Source organism: Dasypus novemcinctus, chromosome Y (assembly GCF_030445035.2).
Source record: "Dasypus novemcinctus isolate mDasNov1 chromosome Y, mDasNov1.1.hap2, whole genome shotgun sequence".
In the NCBI taxonomy this organism is placed as follows: Eukaryota; Metazoa; Chordata; class Mammalia; order Cingulata; family Dasypodidae; genus Dasypus; species Dasypus novemcinctus.
In genome coordinates, this window is record NC_092216.1 from 23,836,860 (window position 1) to 23,856,987 (window position 20,128).

Below are 20,128 nucleotides of genomic sequence, written 5' to 3' on the forward strand. Positions count from 1 at the left end.
ACTGTCCCCTAAGGGCCAAACAAGGAAATAAAAATAGGGAACCATTTTGGTTACTGAAAGAAGATATAGACAAGACAGAAAGAGGAGGCTCCCCATAGAGCACTTCCAACAATGTTTCAAGGATAGAGGTCAAGGCTTTGTTGCATGTCCTTAAAGAGCACGGGGAGTAAAATGACAAAGCTTGACTCCTCTAGTGTTTTTTTTTTTTTGGAATCTTCTGGTCATTTTGCCTAAAACTCTGGTTTATTATTAAAGGCCAGATTTGTCTTATTAATACAAATCATGAGCATAAGATGTATAACTACAAAATTCTAGGAAGTAATATGAGGAAAAATCTTCAAGACCTTGGAGTTCACGGTGGTTCCTTAAATATGTTACAAATAGAAAAACAAGAAATGAAGAAGATAGATGATTGGATTTTATCAAAATTAACTATTTTGTGCATCAAGGACAGCATCATGGAAATGAAAAGACAACACACAGAATGAAAGAAAAATGTTTGCCAATCACAAATTTGTAGTGGGTCTAAAATCCAGAGCATAGTTTTAAAAACTTTAATCTCAAAAACTAAAAGACAATAACTGAATTGAAAAAACAGCAAGGTGCAGAAGACACATTTCTCCAATAAAGATCTTCAGAGAAGATGCACAGTTATATGATCAGTGATATTAGTCAGATGGCAAAATGCAACTCAAGCAACAATATGATACCCCTTTAGACACACTCAGTTGACTATTGTTTTTTAGAGAAGGGAAAATACTTGTTGAGGAGGATACAAATTGAAATTCTTATATAATACAGGTAGAAGTGGAATATGAGTTTCATGGTTCTTTTAAACCAAAATGCCTTCTTGGATCTTAGGGTTATAAAAATAATGTAACCACTGGTAGCCAGCATTTTTGTTATGATAAAGAATCAGTATATACTCTCCTTTGGTTTTTCTTCATTTGGGATGTTAATTTAATTGTGCATTCTGCTGGTTCATTGTTCTAAATTTTGAAGTAAACTTTCCAGCTCAGTAAACCCTACATCCATTTTACCCATCAGTGAATATTATATTCTGCATGTATAACCCAGGATTTCCATTTTTAATTCTAAATTCTCTACTACATAAATGCTGATATCCTTCTCCAGAAATGTACACTTTTTGCCCTGGAATTATTCATTTTGTCATAGCTGTGGGCAATCTTTACATAACATGCCTTCTCCCTAGAATTAGTTATAGTATTATTTCCCCCTAGAAACAATTTCTGGCTTTATAAGTCTTTAGTCATCTTTCTTGGGATGTGCTGCAAAGTGTTTCATTGTGGAAACTTGAGTTCTTTTCTTGTAGTTGTTGTTAAGAGTGTGAAGTCTCCTAAAGTACTAGTTCTGGGCTTCTCCTTTGTGTAATATACATCTGGAATTCTAGCAATGGCATCCTAACCTCAAGTTATATGCATGTGAAAGTCTCCTTCAGCCTGTTAAAAACCTGGATTTTTTGTTATGGTTATTATATTTCACCTGATTTTCCATTTCTAGAAAGTGGACAGGATTTGCCATCTGTATAAATCTTGAACCCTTTATATACCATGATGCATAATCCTTCACCTCTTTCCTTCTTATGTAAAAATGCAAATTTACTGACTATAAAAGATGAGGGTGACTTCTTGCATGGATGTGGGCTTTTGATTTTAAGATCCAAGTGTTCTTGCTCTGCATGCATTACTCTTGCATAAATTCTGATTCTTTCAAACTACAATGTGGATATAATCTAAAGCCACACCAGAGTTGCCTGCTACTCCCCTTGCTATTCATGTGTAAACCTTGCATCTAAATATCTTGTTGTTGGGAACAAACATAGATCAAGAACTTGAGTGCCAGCTTCCCACATATGAGATTCTATGTTCAATAAAAATATAAAAATAAAAAAAATAAAAATAAAAAAAACAACTGACGGACAAAGAAGCCAAAAACACCAATCCTTTCAGTAAACATGCTCTACTTATGGTGGATCAAGCCAATTTACCCCATGGAAATGCATGCAGAGTTTGGACTCCATCTCCTTCTGCCCTCAGGTTCAATAATGTACACAAACTTCTTATCTGTATAAACCTTATTGACCTTCATTCTCTATGTCAGATTCTCATCAATATAAATTCTACACTTCATGCTCATTGGAAATTAGGAAGATCCTTCTTTATAACCTGATCTTCCTTCTCTTCATCCTCAAATAAAATATGGGTTTCCCATTAGAATAAATACTGTCCACTTACTTCTTTGGATATGACTAAAGGTTAGCTATCCAAATTATAGCCACTAATGTTTTTGACATTTGATAGGTTTATGTGTTATCAGGGTGTTCAACCTTTCATTTGTATATCAATGCAAAATTCAAGATTCCATTTTTATACCCATACTTATCCTATAACGGGGAAGTGTCTTGCCAACATGAGTATAAACTTTCTTTTTGTGTGGACAGTGATGATTGTTTCCAGTGAAAATAAACTCTTACATCATAACTTATGCAATATGAGTACAGTCTTATAACTGCTTTCTCATATAGGAGAAAGAGGGTTAAAGTGTTAACAACTTCTACCTTGAATGTGAATGTGAGTGCTCCAAATACCAAAGGGTTTATTTTTTACCTTGAATTCAAATGAAACTTTTACAGTTGTGTAAAACCTAACTTCCCTTTTTATTGATTTTGGTTGTAAGCATTCTACATGTATGCATGTGCTTAAATTGTAGGTAGAAAAAGGTAAATAGATAATAGAGACACACTATGAATGTAGATATATTGCTTTGTATCTATACCTATATCTGTTTATAAAAACTGATGCCTTTCTTTGAAAATAGATGGAAACTTGATGGTCATGCAAACCATGGCCTTCTCTGTCTTGTATATTCATGAGTATGTGCTTTCTAGCTCTACAAATTAAGTACAATTTGTTCCCTGGCTAGGAATTTATTCTTTCTACTTTGTAACTTTCTCATTTTCAGTATGCCTTCACTGATATGAACAATGTGTTATTCTCAGTAGATTATGGATATAAATGATCAAAATAGATTAACCCCTGACTGACCATTTCTTCATAAAGATCAGTGGCTCTAAAGGTATGGAAACATGTAATTCCTCCTTCTTCAGGAAGCACGTGGATTTCCAATCTATGTAAACTACGCCCTTTGCTTTCCTTTTGATGTGGATGCATTCTGGATGCCAAAAAACACAATGACTACTTCCAATAGATATGGATGCTCTTTCTTCCATTTCTAACCCAGGTTTCCTTCTGACATGGATATAGGCATGTATTTCCCACCTCTTAAACTCTCACTTCCATTACCATAAATGTCAGTACTATGTGGTAGATTGTGGCCTTTATGGATTCCAGAGGAATCATGTCTTTAGAGCTAATCCCCTCCTGTGGATGTAAAGCTACTGCAGGTGGTACCCTTCGATTAGATTGCCTCAGTAAGGCATGACCAGGGTGCATCTTAAACTTTTACTGGCATCCTTTATAAGTGGGATGAATATGGGTAGATAAGCAGAGAGAAAGCCGCAGGAGCAGAGAGAAAGCCACAGGAGGCCAGAAGCTGCAACATGGAAACCCAGAAAAGAAGGGAGACCAGCAAATGCTGCCATGTACCTTGCCATTTGACGGAGGAGTCCAGGAGGACATTCAGGCAATCTTCAGGGACAAAACCTTTCCTAATGAGCCTTGATTTGGATGTTTTCATGGCCTCAGAACTGTAACCTGTAAGTTCCCCTTGTAAAAGAAGACCCATTCCTGGCACATTGCATTCTGGCAGCCTAGCAAACCAAAACACACAAGGTACAGTGAAGTCTGCATTTTGCAGTTTAAAAATTGTCTGGCTATAGATATAGAATTCCAAAATGCACAAATATGCACATTATTGGTGTCCAAGAAGGAGAAGAGAATGGAAAAGGGACAGAAGAATATTTGAGGAAATAATGACCAGAAACTGCCCATCTCTTATGAAAAACATAAATATCAATATCCAAGAAGGATAATGCATCCCGAAACAATAACTCTGGACAGACCTACATGGAGACACATTCTATTTGGAATGACAATTCTCAGAGGTAAAAAGAGGATTCTGAAAGTAGCAAGAGAAAAGCAAAATATCACATAGAACAGAACCTCAATAACATTGTGTTGATCTTTTGTCATAAACAATGGAGAAGAGAGAAAAGTGGTATGATGTATTTAAAGCACAAAAAGAGGAAAAACTGCTAGCCAAGATTCTATATCTGGAAAAGCTGTCCAAAAGTGGGGATGATTTCAAACAATTCACAAACAAACAAAAATTGAATGAGTATCTTACCAAAGGACAAGAAATACATGAGATACTTAAGGGTGTGCTGTAGCACAAGTAAGCAATGTCTTTACAACTACAGCATTGAACGTTAGTAGCTTGAACTCCCTGATCAAAAGACATAGGCTGAGAGAATGGAATGAAAAGCAAGGAGCCATGTATATGTAGTCTATAAGACACTCTCCTCCGACATGAGGATTCAACCAGGTTAAGGGTAAAAGGGTGGAAAATGATGTTCCACGCAAAGAGTTAACAAAAAAAAAAATTGAAGGTGTGTGGCAAGATGGCTTTAGAGTAAGAGCACCCATACCAATGCTCCTACAAAAATGGCTCAGTGGGGATAAAATCCTGCCTGAGTGAGCTGTTTTGGGAACCCACAGAGCAGGAGGCTGCTGGACATCAATTTGGAAAGAGCTCAATAAGAAGAGTGATAGTTCAAGGTATAACCATGGGTTTCTGCCCATTTCCCAAGGTTAGAAACCTGGGCTAGAAACCCTGACTTTCCTGAAACTCACTGGTCACAAAGCCAGAGGAAAAACACTCCACAAGTGTGACAGATCTGGTAAAGAGTGAAGAAGGGACCTATGATTGCAGGCTCAATTGTCTGGACCCCCTTTTTGAGCTTTGAGGAGCATATCCGTTGGCTTGTAGAGAAACCAGACAGAGGGGAGAGGCAAATCTGCTGAGGTAGACTGATTTACATAACTTCTGAGGGTCACCTCTTGGAGAAGGTGGATTCATACAATTAATTAATCCTTTGCAGCACACCTAAGGGAGGGGGACAGTAGGAAGTGCTTGGTAGATTTCCAAGAGCTTATTTAGGGTTCCCAGCAATGTGTGGGTGCTCTCTCTCAAAGAGGCTGAGAACCATTGTTTTTGGTGTTGATTTGGTTCACCAAGATCCCATTCGAATTTTGGAGGGTGCTCTCACACAGGCTGCACTGAGAGAGAGGGAAGTGAGGAAGGGAGAAAGGAGGAAGGGCAGATGCCCAATCAGTTTATTCAATTGAAAAGACTCTATCCTGTCCCTGGAAGGAGACTCTTTTTGAGGAGCAGGTTGACCCTAAAGGAGGGTTTGACTCAGTGGAGAAGTTTCAACCTTGAATGTACAAGGTCTCTGGTTCAGTTCACAGCTCCTCTTAGAGTAGTGATCCACTGGGATATTAGCTAATATTTTGAGACAGGGAAAACAGAGATAAAATCCTTTTATTATCTTCTTTTGGATCTCTTATTTTCCCTAAACATAAGCTTAAGGGGGAAGGGTTTTGATTTGTTTTGTTTTTCCGTTTGACTGACTCCTTGCTTCAGGGCTTGTGTGTTTTTATTTTTCTTGTTACCTTGTCTTTTTTTCCTCTTCATCCCACCACCATTTTTCTTCCTTTTTTCTTTTCTCCTTCTTTCTTTTTTCATTTCTTTTAATTTTTTAAACTTTTTTCAATTAGGTACTGCTGGCTTGTTTATTGCTTGCAGTGCTTCCTCATCCTCAACCTCCTCTTTTATGTGTATACTGATTTGGGCTACCAATGCTATCTCTTTTCCTTTCTACACCTTTCTACCCTCCACCTTCTGCTGTAGCTCTAACATTCCCTCTTTTGCTCAGCCCCCAATTGTTCTGGGTTTCTTTTCTAACACTTTTATTCTGTTTTATATCTTTTATTAACTCTTTATCTTATTGTCCTTTCTTTTCTCTTTTCCCTCTCTCATGATCACATTAGCCTTTTCTTTCATGCCATATTCTTCTCCATATTCAGCTTCCCATTTCACTGTAGGCACTCCACTTTCTTATTCCTGTAACTATACACTGCTTACATGAGTTAAATATATATTTTTCTAGGACTTATATGGTTCTTCTGCTAACATTTACTACCAATGTTACTATTATACTTTTCTGTTTTTTACCTATTTTGTTTTCCCTCTCTCTAGTCTTTTTCCTTAGAAGTAATGTAGACCACAACAAGGTAATAGGATAAGAAGGAAAAAGTGTCAAAGAGAAAACCAAACAGACACAAACAAAAACAGCACCTAAAAAATTCTGAGACTAGACGGAGAAGCAAATCTAGTGAACAAACCCAACAGGATGAAATGATAACCAGACAGCAAAAACAAAAACAACAAAAATACAAATCAAACCAATAATCAGGAAGACATGGCCTGAAAATACCCCAAACAATATTTCCTCTTCTGTCACGCAGCAGACCCTTGGCTGTTTTACTTTTTTTCTGGGCACACGCACTGCTTTTTAAACGTAACCACTTGTTGGACTTACCCTGGCCAGCTGACAGGGAAGTGAAGAGGGTCAACCACTACACCAGCGAGCCAAAAGTGCCTACAACTTCAAGCAGAATTGTATCCATCATCCATGTGAAATCTAAGGCCCTCTTGATGTAGAGGGTGACTGGACATAACTATCCCAGGGTCCACAGGAAGGAGGAATAGAGTATTGATTAGAGTGGACTTACTAGTGTGCTGCTGGGAACTAGTGTGATTAGTAAGGGAAGAAATTGTAATATAGATGTGAAGAGGGTGGCCATGGTGGCTGCTGATAGTAGGGACACAGAAGAAGAAATATTGTTTGGAGTATTTTCAGGCTTTAGAGTTGTCCTGGGTGGTGCTGCATGGATGGATGCTGGACATTGTGTGTCCTGCTATGGCCCACTGGGTGGACTGGGGAAGAGTGTGGACTACAATGTGGACCACTGTCCATGTGGTGCAGCGGTGCTCCAGAATGCTTTCACCAGGTGCAGTGAATGTGTCATGATGATTGAAGAGATTGTTGATGTGGGAGGGGTGCAGTGCATGGGATGAAGGGTATATGGGGACCTCGTATTTTTTGAATGTAACATTTAAAAGAAAATAAAGAAGGAAAAAAAATGAGGTTCCCATATACACTACTCCCCACCACCCCAACTCCTACCATATCAACAACCTCTTTCATCAGCATGGCACATTCACTGCAATTGGGGAATACATTTTGGAACACCACTACACTGCACTACACTACACTACACTAAAATTTACCCTGTAGTCTACTCTCTCTCCTAGCCCATCCATTAGGACATGGCACAACACAAAATGCCCCGCATCTGTCCCTGTAATACCATTCAGGGCAATTCCAAATCACAAAAATGGCCCTGTATCACACATCATCCTCTCTCTCCCTTCCCTCAGCCACACTCATGCTCACTGTCTCCACATCAATGACACAATTTATGCCATTGTTGGAGTCACAATAGATCTACATCATAATACCAACAAGTCCACTCCAATCCATAGTCTATTCCTCCATCCTGAGGACCATGGATGGCAATGTCCACTCCAACTCAAATCAAGAGGGAGTATAGATCCCACATGGCTGATGGAATTGATTCTCCACCTTGCCGTTGTAGACTATCTCAGTTCCCTGATGTAGTGGTTGAGCAAACTCACCTCCTGCTGACATGAATAAGTCCAATGAACTGGAGAAAAGGTGTTTCAACTCTGCTGAGCCTCAGGGCCCAGCTGGCATCTGGGCAGTCCATAGACCCAGGCCTCCTCAGCACACACAACCACAGTACCAACCACAGGTTCAGTAAAAGTGACAGAAGAGGCATATGAATAGAGGTTACATCTGAGTTCAACTCTGTCACACTCAGGAGCACAAACTTCAAAGTAGGGTCCACTGGCAAGGTACTGAACTCTAGAGACATCAGCCATAATGTAGAATCTGTGTGTCTCCATAGTCCTCAGGAGCACCAGTATATGGGGTTGTATCTACTTTGGCTGTCTCTGGGATCCTGCTGAGATGTGCATAAGTATGACCCCTCTGATGATATCATGACTCACGTTGAAGTCTCTTAGCCATATAAACTCATTTGTCTTTACAATTTCACCCTTTCATTCAAGCTCTTTATCTAGTTGCATTACCATCTCATGATTGCTAGTAATCCCTTGGTGCCAGGGAAGCTTATTCCTGGAGTCATGTCCCAGGCTGGGGGGAAAGTAAAGTATTTACATGCTGAGTTTGGCTTAGGGGGTGGTCATATTTGAGCAAAATGGAGGCTCTCAGGAAGTAATGATTAGGCACACTGCAGCTCTAGGCCCAGTTGAAATTTCAAGCATACAGCCTCATAGGTATAGTCATCAGTATCAAGGGTCCATCACTGAACCATCCTTCTTCATTCGTCTTTGCCCTTGTGCTTGGGGGATTGTTGCTATTCCATTGGAGAATATGACAGAACTCCCTCAGGCAAGAAACTCAGCACTCCCTCAATTGTTCATGTGTAACTCTTCCTACTATGACAATACTGAATATCCAAACATGTCTTTATAGCCTATATACATGCCCTGGAGAACTCCCTCCCACCCATGCATTCCCCACCAATGACACCCAACACCAGTGCTCTCCCCTGCCACAGTCAAAGACCCTATGATCCATAACTTCTTCAAAAATGAAGTCTAATATATTGCTGAATTCAACCAGTAAGAAAATGAAATAGTAATGATACATTCAAAGATTAGAAATATAATATAATAATTCAGAAAAACTAATAAAAATTTTAAACCTTGAGGTATTAGAAAAATGACAAGTATCATAAACCGGTTTTTTTTTTTTTTTTTTAATGTTTTGCCTTTCCTCACTGTTGGAAGTTACCCTCTATGTACAGTGGCCAGCCAATCTCTTCCATTTCTTCCTCAGTGTCTACAACATTTTTTTCTTAATTTTTAATTCTATCTTTAAAATTGTTTTAGAGCACAGTAAAGTCACATATATAATACAGGGGACTTCAATATAGCCAACATCAAACCTTTCCCCCTCTTCCCCATCAATGATCCTTTTACATGTGGCTGTTACATTTCTACAGCTTCTGCACAGACATAGAGACATAGCTACCAACCATAGTTCCATTATGATTCATATTATGGCTTACATTTTAGACTGTATACTTTTCTGAAATTTTGGTTGCATTATGGATTACATTTAAGACAATTCATTTATAAATTTCTGGTGACATTTAACATGGACTATATCCATTGTTGCATGATGTTGTGGAACACGTCTATTACCCCCCAGTTTCACAATTTCCATCTATTCAATTCCTCTTTCCTCCTCCCCTTGGGGACAATAGTGACAACCAGGATGCACTGCTTGAAGGACAAGCTTCATAGACATTGCAACAATGCTGAGGGCTTGACACACTAGTCTGTCCTTCCACATTGGAAGCCAGTCATGCTCTTGAGAGACATCCTTCCCTCTGTTTGAGAACATTAGGTCTCCCCAGGATGAGAGTTCAACACCATCCTGCTCATTGTTTGGGTCTCCACCCACTGATAAAACACACTATGACAAGATGAGCACGCATAAACTCCCTAGAAACCTGCCCCAGGTGCACCGTGGGCCAGATGTCCCCTGTCAAACACCTTAAACACGTAACCCTTCCTTATTATATTTTCTGAAGAGTTTTCTCAACACTATAGTTTCAGCCATGTACTTGGCAATCTCCTGTGTTTGTGCGGTACCCCAATGGCCCCTACTTCCATACACCGTATGACCCATCCTTCCAACCCTAGCCCCCTCAAGACTGCAAAGCCCCCCCCAATAGTATCTTCTATGCTCCCATCTTATCATTTCACTGCACAACTGCTTACCTCCACTTTAATAGATTTCACCTGTGTAGGCATCAGCTCACAACTTTCCTCTCCCCACCCCATCTCAGTAAGCCTATCAGGCAGTCCTTAGCTCTCTGAGACAGCTTGATTTGCTAGGGACTGGATGAGAACCTTATAGGAAATAGGTGGGGAGTAGAAGGTTGTGAGCTAAAGTCCACACAGGCAAAATCTATGATAAATTGGTGGTAAGTAATTGTGCAGTGAAGGGATAAGATGAGAGTATAGGGATATTTTTGGGTGGGGCTTTGCAGACTTTAGGGGCCTAGGGTTGGGAGGATGGGTCAGATGGTCCATGGAATTGGGGAGAGGTTAGGGGAAAGCAAGTAATTATGAGAGGTTGTCAGGTACATGGTTGAAATTGTAATGTTGAGAAAACTCTTTAGAAAATATAAGGAAGGGTTACTTATTTTAAAATCACAAATGCTGTAGGATTGAGTTATGTGAATTAAATATATTATGTAAACTCATGGAAATATTAATTAGAACATAGGTCACCAGAAATTAGAATGAGGGTAGGGAATAGAATGCTGATGGGAAATCTGTGCAGATTGGGTTAAAAAGTTCTTTGTAAATCTTTGGAAATGAAGGGAAATGATGAGAGACTATCATTGGGTTAGTGACTAGAAGAGGTATTATATGGATATGACATTGGTTGAAAGCAAAAGTCTGAAGTCATGTATATTGCTAGAAGGAAAGCTGAAAAAGGTAACATGGACTGTATGACATAGTGAAACCTGATGTAAAATACAAATATGGGTGATATTCCATTCATATGACCATTTTTAGAAAATATAAATTCATATGAACTAGAAAGAAGGAAACAGAAAAGCAGCTATATATGGTAGGGAAGCAAAGAAAGATTGATTGTGATGAGTTTTTTCCTTCTGTTTTTGTTTGTTACTAGATTATTATTATTACTGGAATACTGAAAATGATTTAAGTGATTGTATAGAATGTATAACAGTGATTATACTGAATACCAATGATTGTGCATATTAGATGGTTTTATGGTATATTAACATGTATCTTTATAAAATTTATTTGTTAAACCCTAATGGAAATGACAAAAGCTCAAGGCACTTGATTATTTTTATCTTTTCTAGGTGCTAAGCTTTCTCAGTTTCGAAACATTTGAACCCCTTTATCTTTTGGAAGTCAAACTTAAAATTAAAAGGTAGGTGTCATCTGCATTGGTGGACTATGGGAGAAGGGGGTAAGAACTTTTCTTTCTGGTATAATGAAAACATTTTAAATTAGACTGATTTAAATTACACTTGGGATGGATTTCACAAATCATGGGACTGTATAACACAGTAAATGCTGTAGTAAGATGATATATTGTGGTTTACCATATAATTATGTGAACTTTCTCACATGAATAACAGCAAATATCCAATAAAAATACATGCTGTTAATAATAGGGTGTGTTATGGGGAAAATACACCTAATCTAAACTATAGACTGTAGTTAAAAGATGTCCTTTTATCAATTGTAACAAATGTTCTACAACAATGCAAAGGGTTTTTGTTGTGGTGATATATAGAAATCCTGTGTTTTGCATCATTGTGTTCTAAATTCATAATTTCTTTTATAAGTACCAAAGAAGTAAGAGAGGACATAATCATCCCAGGGTTTACAGGACGGAGGAATAGAGTATGGATTAGAGTGGACTCAGTGATATTCTATCATGGAACTATTGTGATTAGTAATGGAAGAAATTGTAGCATTGATGTGGAGAAAGAGACCACAGTAGCTGCTGAGGGTAGGGAGAGGGAAAAAGAGATATGATGTGGGGTCATTTTCAGGACTTGGGTTGTCCTGGATGGTACTGCAAAGACAGATGCTGGACATTGTATGTCCTGCCATGGCCCACTGGGTGGACTGAGGGAGAGTGTAAAGTACAATGTAAACCATTATCCATGTGGTGCAGCAGTGCTCCAAAATGTAGTCACAAAACGCAAAGAATGTCCCATGATGATGAAAGAGGTTGGTGATGTGGGAGGAGTGAGGTGAGGAGTATGGGGGTGTGTGGGGTACTTCTTATATTTTTTGAATGTAACATTTAAAATAAAATAGAGAGAAAACTGTGGGAGGAAGGGCACCCGGCTTGCCACAGTAGCAAACGGTGCGGCAAGAAGTGATACCGCCTCTGCCCACTGGGCCTAGATAAGGTGACCACGCCTGACTAGGCCTTTGCTGCTAGCGGCTGGCCGGCGCTGCCCTCCCCCTTTCTATCTCCCGCCTAGCCCAACATCCGGCCAGCTCTCACTCCCCCTTTCCCCTCCCCTATTCCAAACCTCTCAGCTAGCCCTCCCTATATCTTACTCCTCCCTCTACCCAACCCTATATAACCAAGTGTACTTCCGTAATAAAGCAGACCTGTTCTTGCGCTCAAGCGGTCTCTGTGGTTTTTCCCCGACCATGCGTCCCCCACGCCTGGAGAACCGGTGCTCCCTCTTGGGGCACCCCCCGCCAGTGGTTTGGCAGGAGCAAGCCCCCCCGACTCTTGGGCCTGAGCGAGGACGAGACCCTCACGCTCAGCCACAACTGGCGCCCAACGTGGGAGCTCTTCCCCCGGCCCCTCTCTGCTGCTGCTGCTGCTGTGAATCGGATGGCCCATCCTCGTTCTCCAGGTAGGGACCCCTCGCCGTCGTCCCACTCCTATCCCGACACGGGTGCCTCTTTATCAATGCGTCAGGCGCCACAAGTCAGGGCCCTTGCTGCCCTGCTCGATACCAATGGAGTCCGCGTTTCCCTGCGGCAGCTCCAAAAATACTGGGACCTCTTGCTCCCTTTTAATCCATGGCTCGCCGCATGTCAACTCTGGTAGACCAGACACCCATGAACCCCAGCCAGCTTTTCCCCTGTCTCCTTCTCTCACCTCTCTGCGTGTTGTTCCTAGCTCTCCTCTTCGGCAGTTCCCGCCCTCTAGTCACTTTCGTCCTTTTCCTCGCGTTCCTATTTGCTCTCCCCCTCCCCTTTCTACTCTTCTAAATGGGAGTCTCTTTCTCCAGCCAGCAGGCCCCGCAAGTTTGGGCAGTTGCTGGCCTACTAGCCTGCCACCAATGCAAAGTTTCGGGCATCAGCTCCAGGCTTACTAGGATCTACTAGCCCCCTTCAACCCCTGGCTTTCACTGCCAATCTCTCGGACCCTGATACCTATCTGAAATTGGCCCCGCCTATCAACAAGGCCAGCCACAAGCCCGAAAATCCACACAAGCTTATAAGGCAATCAACTCTGTTCAAACAAATGCCCGCCCACCCTTTTCACAACTCCTCAAGCTCCCTACTATCTACATGACAATGTAGCTATGAGAGAAAAACATGGCAACATTTGTGTTTGTTTTATTTCCATGCTAATTCTAATTAGACTTATTTAACCAAGATAATAAAATGAGTACAAAATTTTTATAAAGGTCTAAAAGGAATTTTCAGTTTTAAATCAATAATTATCTCCAGAACTTCAAGTCTCAGTATAGTCTTACAGTAATTATCCAAAAATGTGTGCTAATGGTCTGCCTAACTGCTGCTCGGGTTTTTTAGCTGATTGCTGATAACTGATAGGAATGTTTCCGAGCACAAGCTTGCATGTTACAGGCAACATGGATTCCAGAGGAAATCTTAATAAGAACTTAAAAGCAGCTATACCAAGAAAGTAACAATTATGAGTTAATTGTAAACTGTATGTTTCTGTTACTGTGTTGTGATTGTTCTGTGTTTGTCTGTTCGTTCAATGTCAGTGTATATTTTGATACCTCCGGATGGTAAATATAAATTAATAAAAATTTATAAAAGAGCTCTATCCAAATGGCCAAAAATTAAATAAGCGCTTATATTAATACTTAAGTTTATTATATCAATACATGAGCTTAAATGTTAATAAGATATCTACAATAATAGAAATTGTAAGTCTTGATTGACAAGATTAACTGTACGTGTTCATAAAAGGTTGTTCTTGCCCAGATTAAAATGAATAACTTATTTTTCTTCACAGGATAATATAAAGAATGTAAAGCTTAAATGAATATTAAAAAAGGTTAAAAGTTTGTGAAAATGCTAACTGAAATGTAATAAGTTTTGCAAAAAGGTGTATTTTGTCCTAAAGTAGGATGGCTAATTTTCATAAACTCTTGAAACTTAATTTGCAGATGGCAAGCTGTAAAAGGTATTGTGATAACTTTAAGTAAGGGAATGTGTTCTATAAACATAAAATTTGTCTTCAATAGTCTATATGGTTATAAATAAAAGGTTTAATAAAGCATTGTTTACATTAAAGTATTAAATGGCTAATTCCAAAAGGTCATTCTTAAATATATATAAAACTGAATTGATGATGATAATAATAAAAGGTAATTTTATAACAGGAAAGATTGGCAGCAACCAGCCTCCCCTGCCAACTTACTTCTAGGAAACTGTTTCTAATATTGCATGCTACTAAGTATTTAAAGAAAAGTTCATTATTTTAACAAGCTTGTTTAATGTTCACAGTATTGTTATAAGAGGTTTGCTTGATAACTTTGATGTAGGCTACATGGAATGTGTTTTTATTATTAAGGAAACAGAAGATGATTTTGTCCTGAGATAAAATGATTGATTATTGGAAAGAGTAGAGTGTGAGACAAAACCTGACTGAATACTGAAAGTGCAGAAGGTTGGTGGAAAAGGAATTTTTACAGTTAAAGTTAAATAAAATTTAATGGGTCTATCTATAAAATTTTACAGGCTTTGGTGTCGGGTAGTATGCTGATGCAAAGTTGAAAATTTTTGTTCTTTCTCAAGGCCTCTCACCATTAATCTGTTTTGATAAAAGTTCTTATCCTCAGTCAGTATACAGAGAAAGTCTATCTAATGTTTCTTGTGCTTATCGTTTCCTTTCCTCTGTGTTCCAAGAAAGAAAGCTTTATCTCTTAAAGGAACATAACGTTCAAAACTGCTTTCTCAAGACCTAATCCTGAACAGTGGCCTTTTGTTCCAAACTAATTATAAGAGATTTGTTCTTTTACCTTGAAAGAAAAATTAAAGTAATACTTAAGTTCATTTAATATGTTATAAGCTAAATAAAGGTGTTTTACAGTGTTATAAAATTAACAACTTTTTCTTCCCTTAAACCCTCTATTAATTAAAGTCATATGGATAAAAAGTTTCTATGAATGTTTAAAAGTGTATAAAGTTACCAATATTTCAGCATAATATTAAAGAAAAGTACAATATGGTTAATTATAGTTTTAATTATTATAAAAGAGTATATGTCACAAAAACAACCCCTTACCATAGATTAAAGTAACAACACTAGTGTGCAGCAATCCCAAATACTGCTAGTTTGTTGCAAAAAGTTAAAGTCCAGCTGTATTGCTATCACTTTGTTTTAAAACTTGCTGAGACTCTCTTTAGTGTCTTACACAAATCAAGCCAACTGCATTCATTTATCTGTAAAGAACCCAACAATAAATTTTTGCAGTGCTTTTCAAGGCTATGTGCATAGCCCAACCATCTTGTACAGTATTTACTGATAGTAATAGTAATGAAAAAGCAGCATAAAAAAAAAAAAAACAGCATGTGTTACTTTCCAAAAAGAACAGGTTTAGCCAACTCCTTATTCATCTGCTCAATGCACAGAGCTTTGAGCCATCATTAAAGTTTTACAAATGTTTTAAGAGTCCTTGAATATTGTCTCTGATTCTGAATATGTATGCCTTACTGACAAGCACACCACTGCCCTTTTCTCCGAAAACCCCCGTGCTCAAATTCTTCTAGAAATCTTCCACGGGACCTTTGACTGCCATTACCCCCCACACACAAGTTGCTCCAAGGCCTCACAAGGCTCCCCCTCTCCCCACTATACCACCCTTTCCCTGGCTCCAAGCCTCTCTCCAACTTCACGGACTCCTCTAAGACCAAGTTTACTTATATTGCCTACTCTCCCAGCCGTGACTTGCCAACCGTTTACTGCCAAACCCATCCCGGATTGGTTCAGGTGGGCGAGCTACTAGCCATCCTCACTGCCTTCCAACACCACGGCAATGAGCCCGTCAACATCTTCACTGATAGTACGCCCTGCAAGTTTGTTCAGTTATTGCCCACGCTGTTTTCTTTCCATGTGACATGCCCATTGATCAAGCACTCCGTGCCTTTCAGCGAGAGCTCAAGCTCCGCACACAGCCATGGTACATTTCTCATATTCGCAGCCATTTAGGGCTGCCCGGGCCTCTAGCCATGGGTAATTCTGCTGCCAACCAAGCCGTCTCCACCCATACAATAGCCACTGTCGGAGACTTGGTCAATCAAGCCAAACTTCTCCATTCTAAGTTCCACTTTTCAGCGGCCTCACTTCAACATCTTTTGCCGGGCCTCCCCAAGGAAACGTGCAAGCATTTGGTGCACGCCTGTAAAACATGCGCCCCCTTCTTGCTGCTTGGACCGTTGCAGCCACAAGGGGTCAACCCCCGCGGCCTCAAGCCAAACTCCCGATGGCAAATAGACGTCACCCATGTGCCATCATTTGGGCGCTTCAAGTATGTCCATGTCACAGTCGACACCTTTTCTCACCTTTGCTACACTGTCCCCTTACCGGGGGAAACAGCCAAGCATGGCATTAAAGCATTGCGGCAAGTCATCTTATTCATGGGGGTTCCTTGGGATGTTAAAACCAATAATAGGCCTAGGTATCGCAGCTCCTCATTCGCTACATTTCTCCAGCTCTACAACATTACTCACCACTTCGGCATTCCATACAACCCCCAGGGGCAGGCTATAGTAGAATGCATCCACCACCATCTCAAAGTGCAAATTCAATAAGAGAAGGATCTACGCCCACATAGTCAACCAGGCGACATTATCACTGCCTGCCTCATTCACATAAACCTCCTCTCCTTTGATAAAAACGGTCTTTCCCCCCTCCATAAGCATTGGGGCCCCTCCTATGCACCAACAGTTGCCCCGATGGTGTTTTGGAAGGACCCAGAAACAAACAATTGGCAGGGACCCAGTCCCCTTCTCACCCAAGGCAGAGGGTTTGCTTGTGTCTTTCCAGAAAATGCCTCCCAGCCGCTCTGGATCCCCGAAAAAAAAAAAAAAAAAAACAAAAAACGTCAAACCCGCCACCGGCCAGCAGCAGGTTCCAACGACGGATGATGAGAGCACTCGCCCATCGGATGGAGAGGCTAAATATGGCCGCAGATCTAGCTCATGACACCCTCCTCCTTGGACAGCTAGTACAGCTTGCTGTCCGCGCCTTAGCTTCAAACAAAAAACCTAAAAATCTACACTCTCTCCTGCTTTTCATGTTAGCTCTGCTCCCCTCCACTATGGACCAGGCTAGTATAAGCCATCAGCCCTTTAACTGGACACTCTCTCTTTGGCAGCAGGAAAAGTTCCTCGCTAATAACATTACTGCGGGTGCTCCCTCCTTCACAGTGCACATATGTAATCTTGCCAACCTTCCTTTCGCCAGTGGTGGTTCCCTTCAAGACATTACACACAATACTCACTGGTGTTGGTACAGCTCACTTACAGGCCTTAATGGCCCCTATAATCATGAAGTCTCAGGCTTCTCTATTTGTCCTTCCACAGCCAGAGGCTGCCATGACCCAGCGCGCTATTACTGCCCCTCCTGGGGGTGCAAAACCATGGCCCACGGATGGTCGGGAGCTCCCAATAGGGACCCCTATCTCTCCTTTTCTTTTAAAGATAAAGGTCACTAGGGCAGCATCACACTCACTGTCAAAAACCCTAAAAATGCAGGCTGGCTACAGGGCCGCACCTGGGGAGCCCGACTTTACATGAGCAACTATGATTACGGTGCCTTTTTCATTATAAAGAAAAATTCAATCCGCACACAATCCGCCGCCGTGGGCCCAAATCAAGTTCTCAATCCTCCCCACGCACGGCCTCCCCCTCCTCCCTCTGTTTCTCCTTCTCCTCCTGCTACCACCCTAAATCCTTCCATCACTAGGTATCCTCCCCACCGCCAAACCCTGCCACCCCCCAACCCTCTTGTAGCCCTCCTCAATGCATCATTTATCTCCTTAAACTTATCCCAGCCCAACCTTACACAACGTTGCTGGCTCTGCTTCTCCGCCGCGGCTCCCTTCTATGAAGCCTTAGCTACCAACAGCGCCTATCGCGCCTCCCCAGACTCCACTGGTACCTCTTGCAATTGGAACCAAACAAAAAGAGGACTCACCCTCCAATCAGTTTCCCAGACTGGACTCTGTATAATAAAAATTGGCGGCAAAGTTCTCCCCTCCATGCGGTCCCTCTGCAGCCTAACTCACACCCCTAATGCAGCCGCCAAGTTCCTAATTCCCCCTAATAACACCAAATGGCTATTTCTTCCTCCGGCCTCACTCCATGTCTCAATGTTCAAACCCTTAACTCCACCAGCGACACCTGTGTGCTCATACTCATTGCCCCCCGCGTTCTCTTTTATACTGATAACCAATTCTTTGACTCCTGGCAGCACTTCAGCTCCCGGCAGCACGAGCAGAAACGGGAAGTCTTCACCGCCATCACAATTGCCACCCTTCTAGGTCTTGCTGGTGCAGCCACTGGAGCTGCAGCTCTCAGCCTCCAAGATAATTCCTTTTCAACCCTTAGGCAAGCTGTCGATGCAGACATCGCCCGCCTTGAGACTTCCATGGCCCACCTTGAAACATCTCTCAACTCCCTGTCCAAGGTCGTTCTCCAAAACCACAGGGGCCTAAACCTCCTCCTCCTAAAAGAAGGGGGGCTCTGCACAGCATTAGAAGAAGAATGCTGCTTCTATGCTAGCCACTCTGGCCTCATTCGAGATAACCTCGTACAAGTTAGGGAGGGCCTCCACAAGAGAAAGCAGGAACGTGAAGCCGGATGGTCTTTCCCTTGGGGGCTGCCCAATGGAATCCTTTCTTACTTTCTCCCCTTTCTAGGCCCGCTCCTCACCCTTGTCCTCCTATTAGCCCTAGGACCCTGGATCATCAGGTGAACTGTCCAGCTTGTCAAAAATCAAGTTAACTCTGTCCTTAGTAAGCCCATCCAGGTCCGGTACCAGCGAATCCGCACCACCGACAAAGACGCACCAGGAGTCTCCATTAATTGCCGTCCTCCCCAAATGGCCAGCCGCCTCTCAACGCACCCAAGCCCCAGCTCCCCTGCCCCTACCCCTTCTCACCGCCCATCCTAACCCCTTACCCTTACCCTTTCCCCTCCCCCGCCCTGTTTATCTAAGGCCGCCAACATTCCATCGAGGCGCTGGACTGGTTAGCCAATGACGGGCAACCGGATCGGCCCGCCAGTCAACCTAAGGCAGGGACACGGCCTTTTGCTGCCGCGCTTCCCCATGACGGGTAAGACTGGCCACCTGTGTGGCACGGGCATTGCCCGGCTGGCGCAATCCCGACCTAAGACAGGCACAGTCCCCCTCCCTCCTCAAATCAAGCTTTTTGGAGGAGCTTAATAAAAACAAAGGGGGAAATGTGGGAGGAAGGGCACCCGGCTTGCCACAGTAGCAAACGGTGCGGCAAGAAGTGATACCGCCTCTGCCCACTGGGCCTAGATAAGGTGACCACGCCTGACTAGGCCTTTGCTGCTAGCGGCTGGCCGGCGCTGCCCTCCCCCTTTCTATCTCCCGCCTAGCCCAACATCCGGCCAGCTCTCACTCCCCCTTTCCCCTCCCCTATTCCAAACCTCTCAGCTAGCCCTCCCTATATCTTACTCCTCCCTCTACCCAACCCTATATAACCAAGTGTACTTCCGTAATAAAGCAGACCTGTTCTTGCGCTCAAGCGGTCTCCGTGGTTTTTCCCCAACCACGCGTCCCCCACGCCTGGAGAACCGGTGCTCCCTCTTGGGGCACCCCCCGCCGGTGGTTTGGCAGGAACAAGCCCCCCCGACTCTTGGGCCCGAGCGAGGATGAGACCCTCACGCTCAGCCACAGAAAACAAAAAAAGAAATTAGTGCACTAAAACCTGATATCTGATTAATGTTTTTATCTTAAAAAGATGACAAGTATGATATGTAGTATGTTATTGACTTTTTTTTGATTGCTGGATCTGTGTATTCAAATTTCCAATTATAATTTTATTTTGATTAATTTTTCTTTGCATTTTTTGAGGTTTTTTCCTATGTATGTGACAGGAAGTATATATTTCATCTATTTTATTTTGTATTTTAGCATTTTATACCCTTC

At 41.7% G+C, this 20,128-nt stretch overlaps 1 long non-coding RNA gene across 1 annotated transcript in view; it reads left to right on the plus strand.

Moving 5' to 3' along the window:
• The window catches only part of LOC139438403 (uncharacterized), a 47,127-nt gene extending 27,403 nt beyond the window's left edge, over positions 1-19,724 (plus strand). The window contains exon 2 of the long non-coding RNA XR_011648064.1: positions 18,870-19,724. This is a non-coding gene — a long non-coding RNA (uncharacterized lncRNA). The remainder of the gene's footprint in view (positions 1-18,869) is intronic.
• Positions 19,725-20,128: the final 404 nt, after the last annotated feature.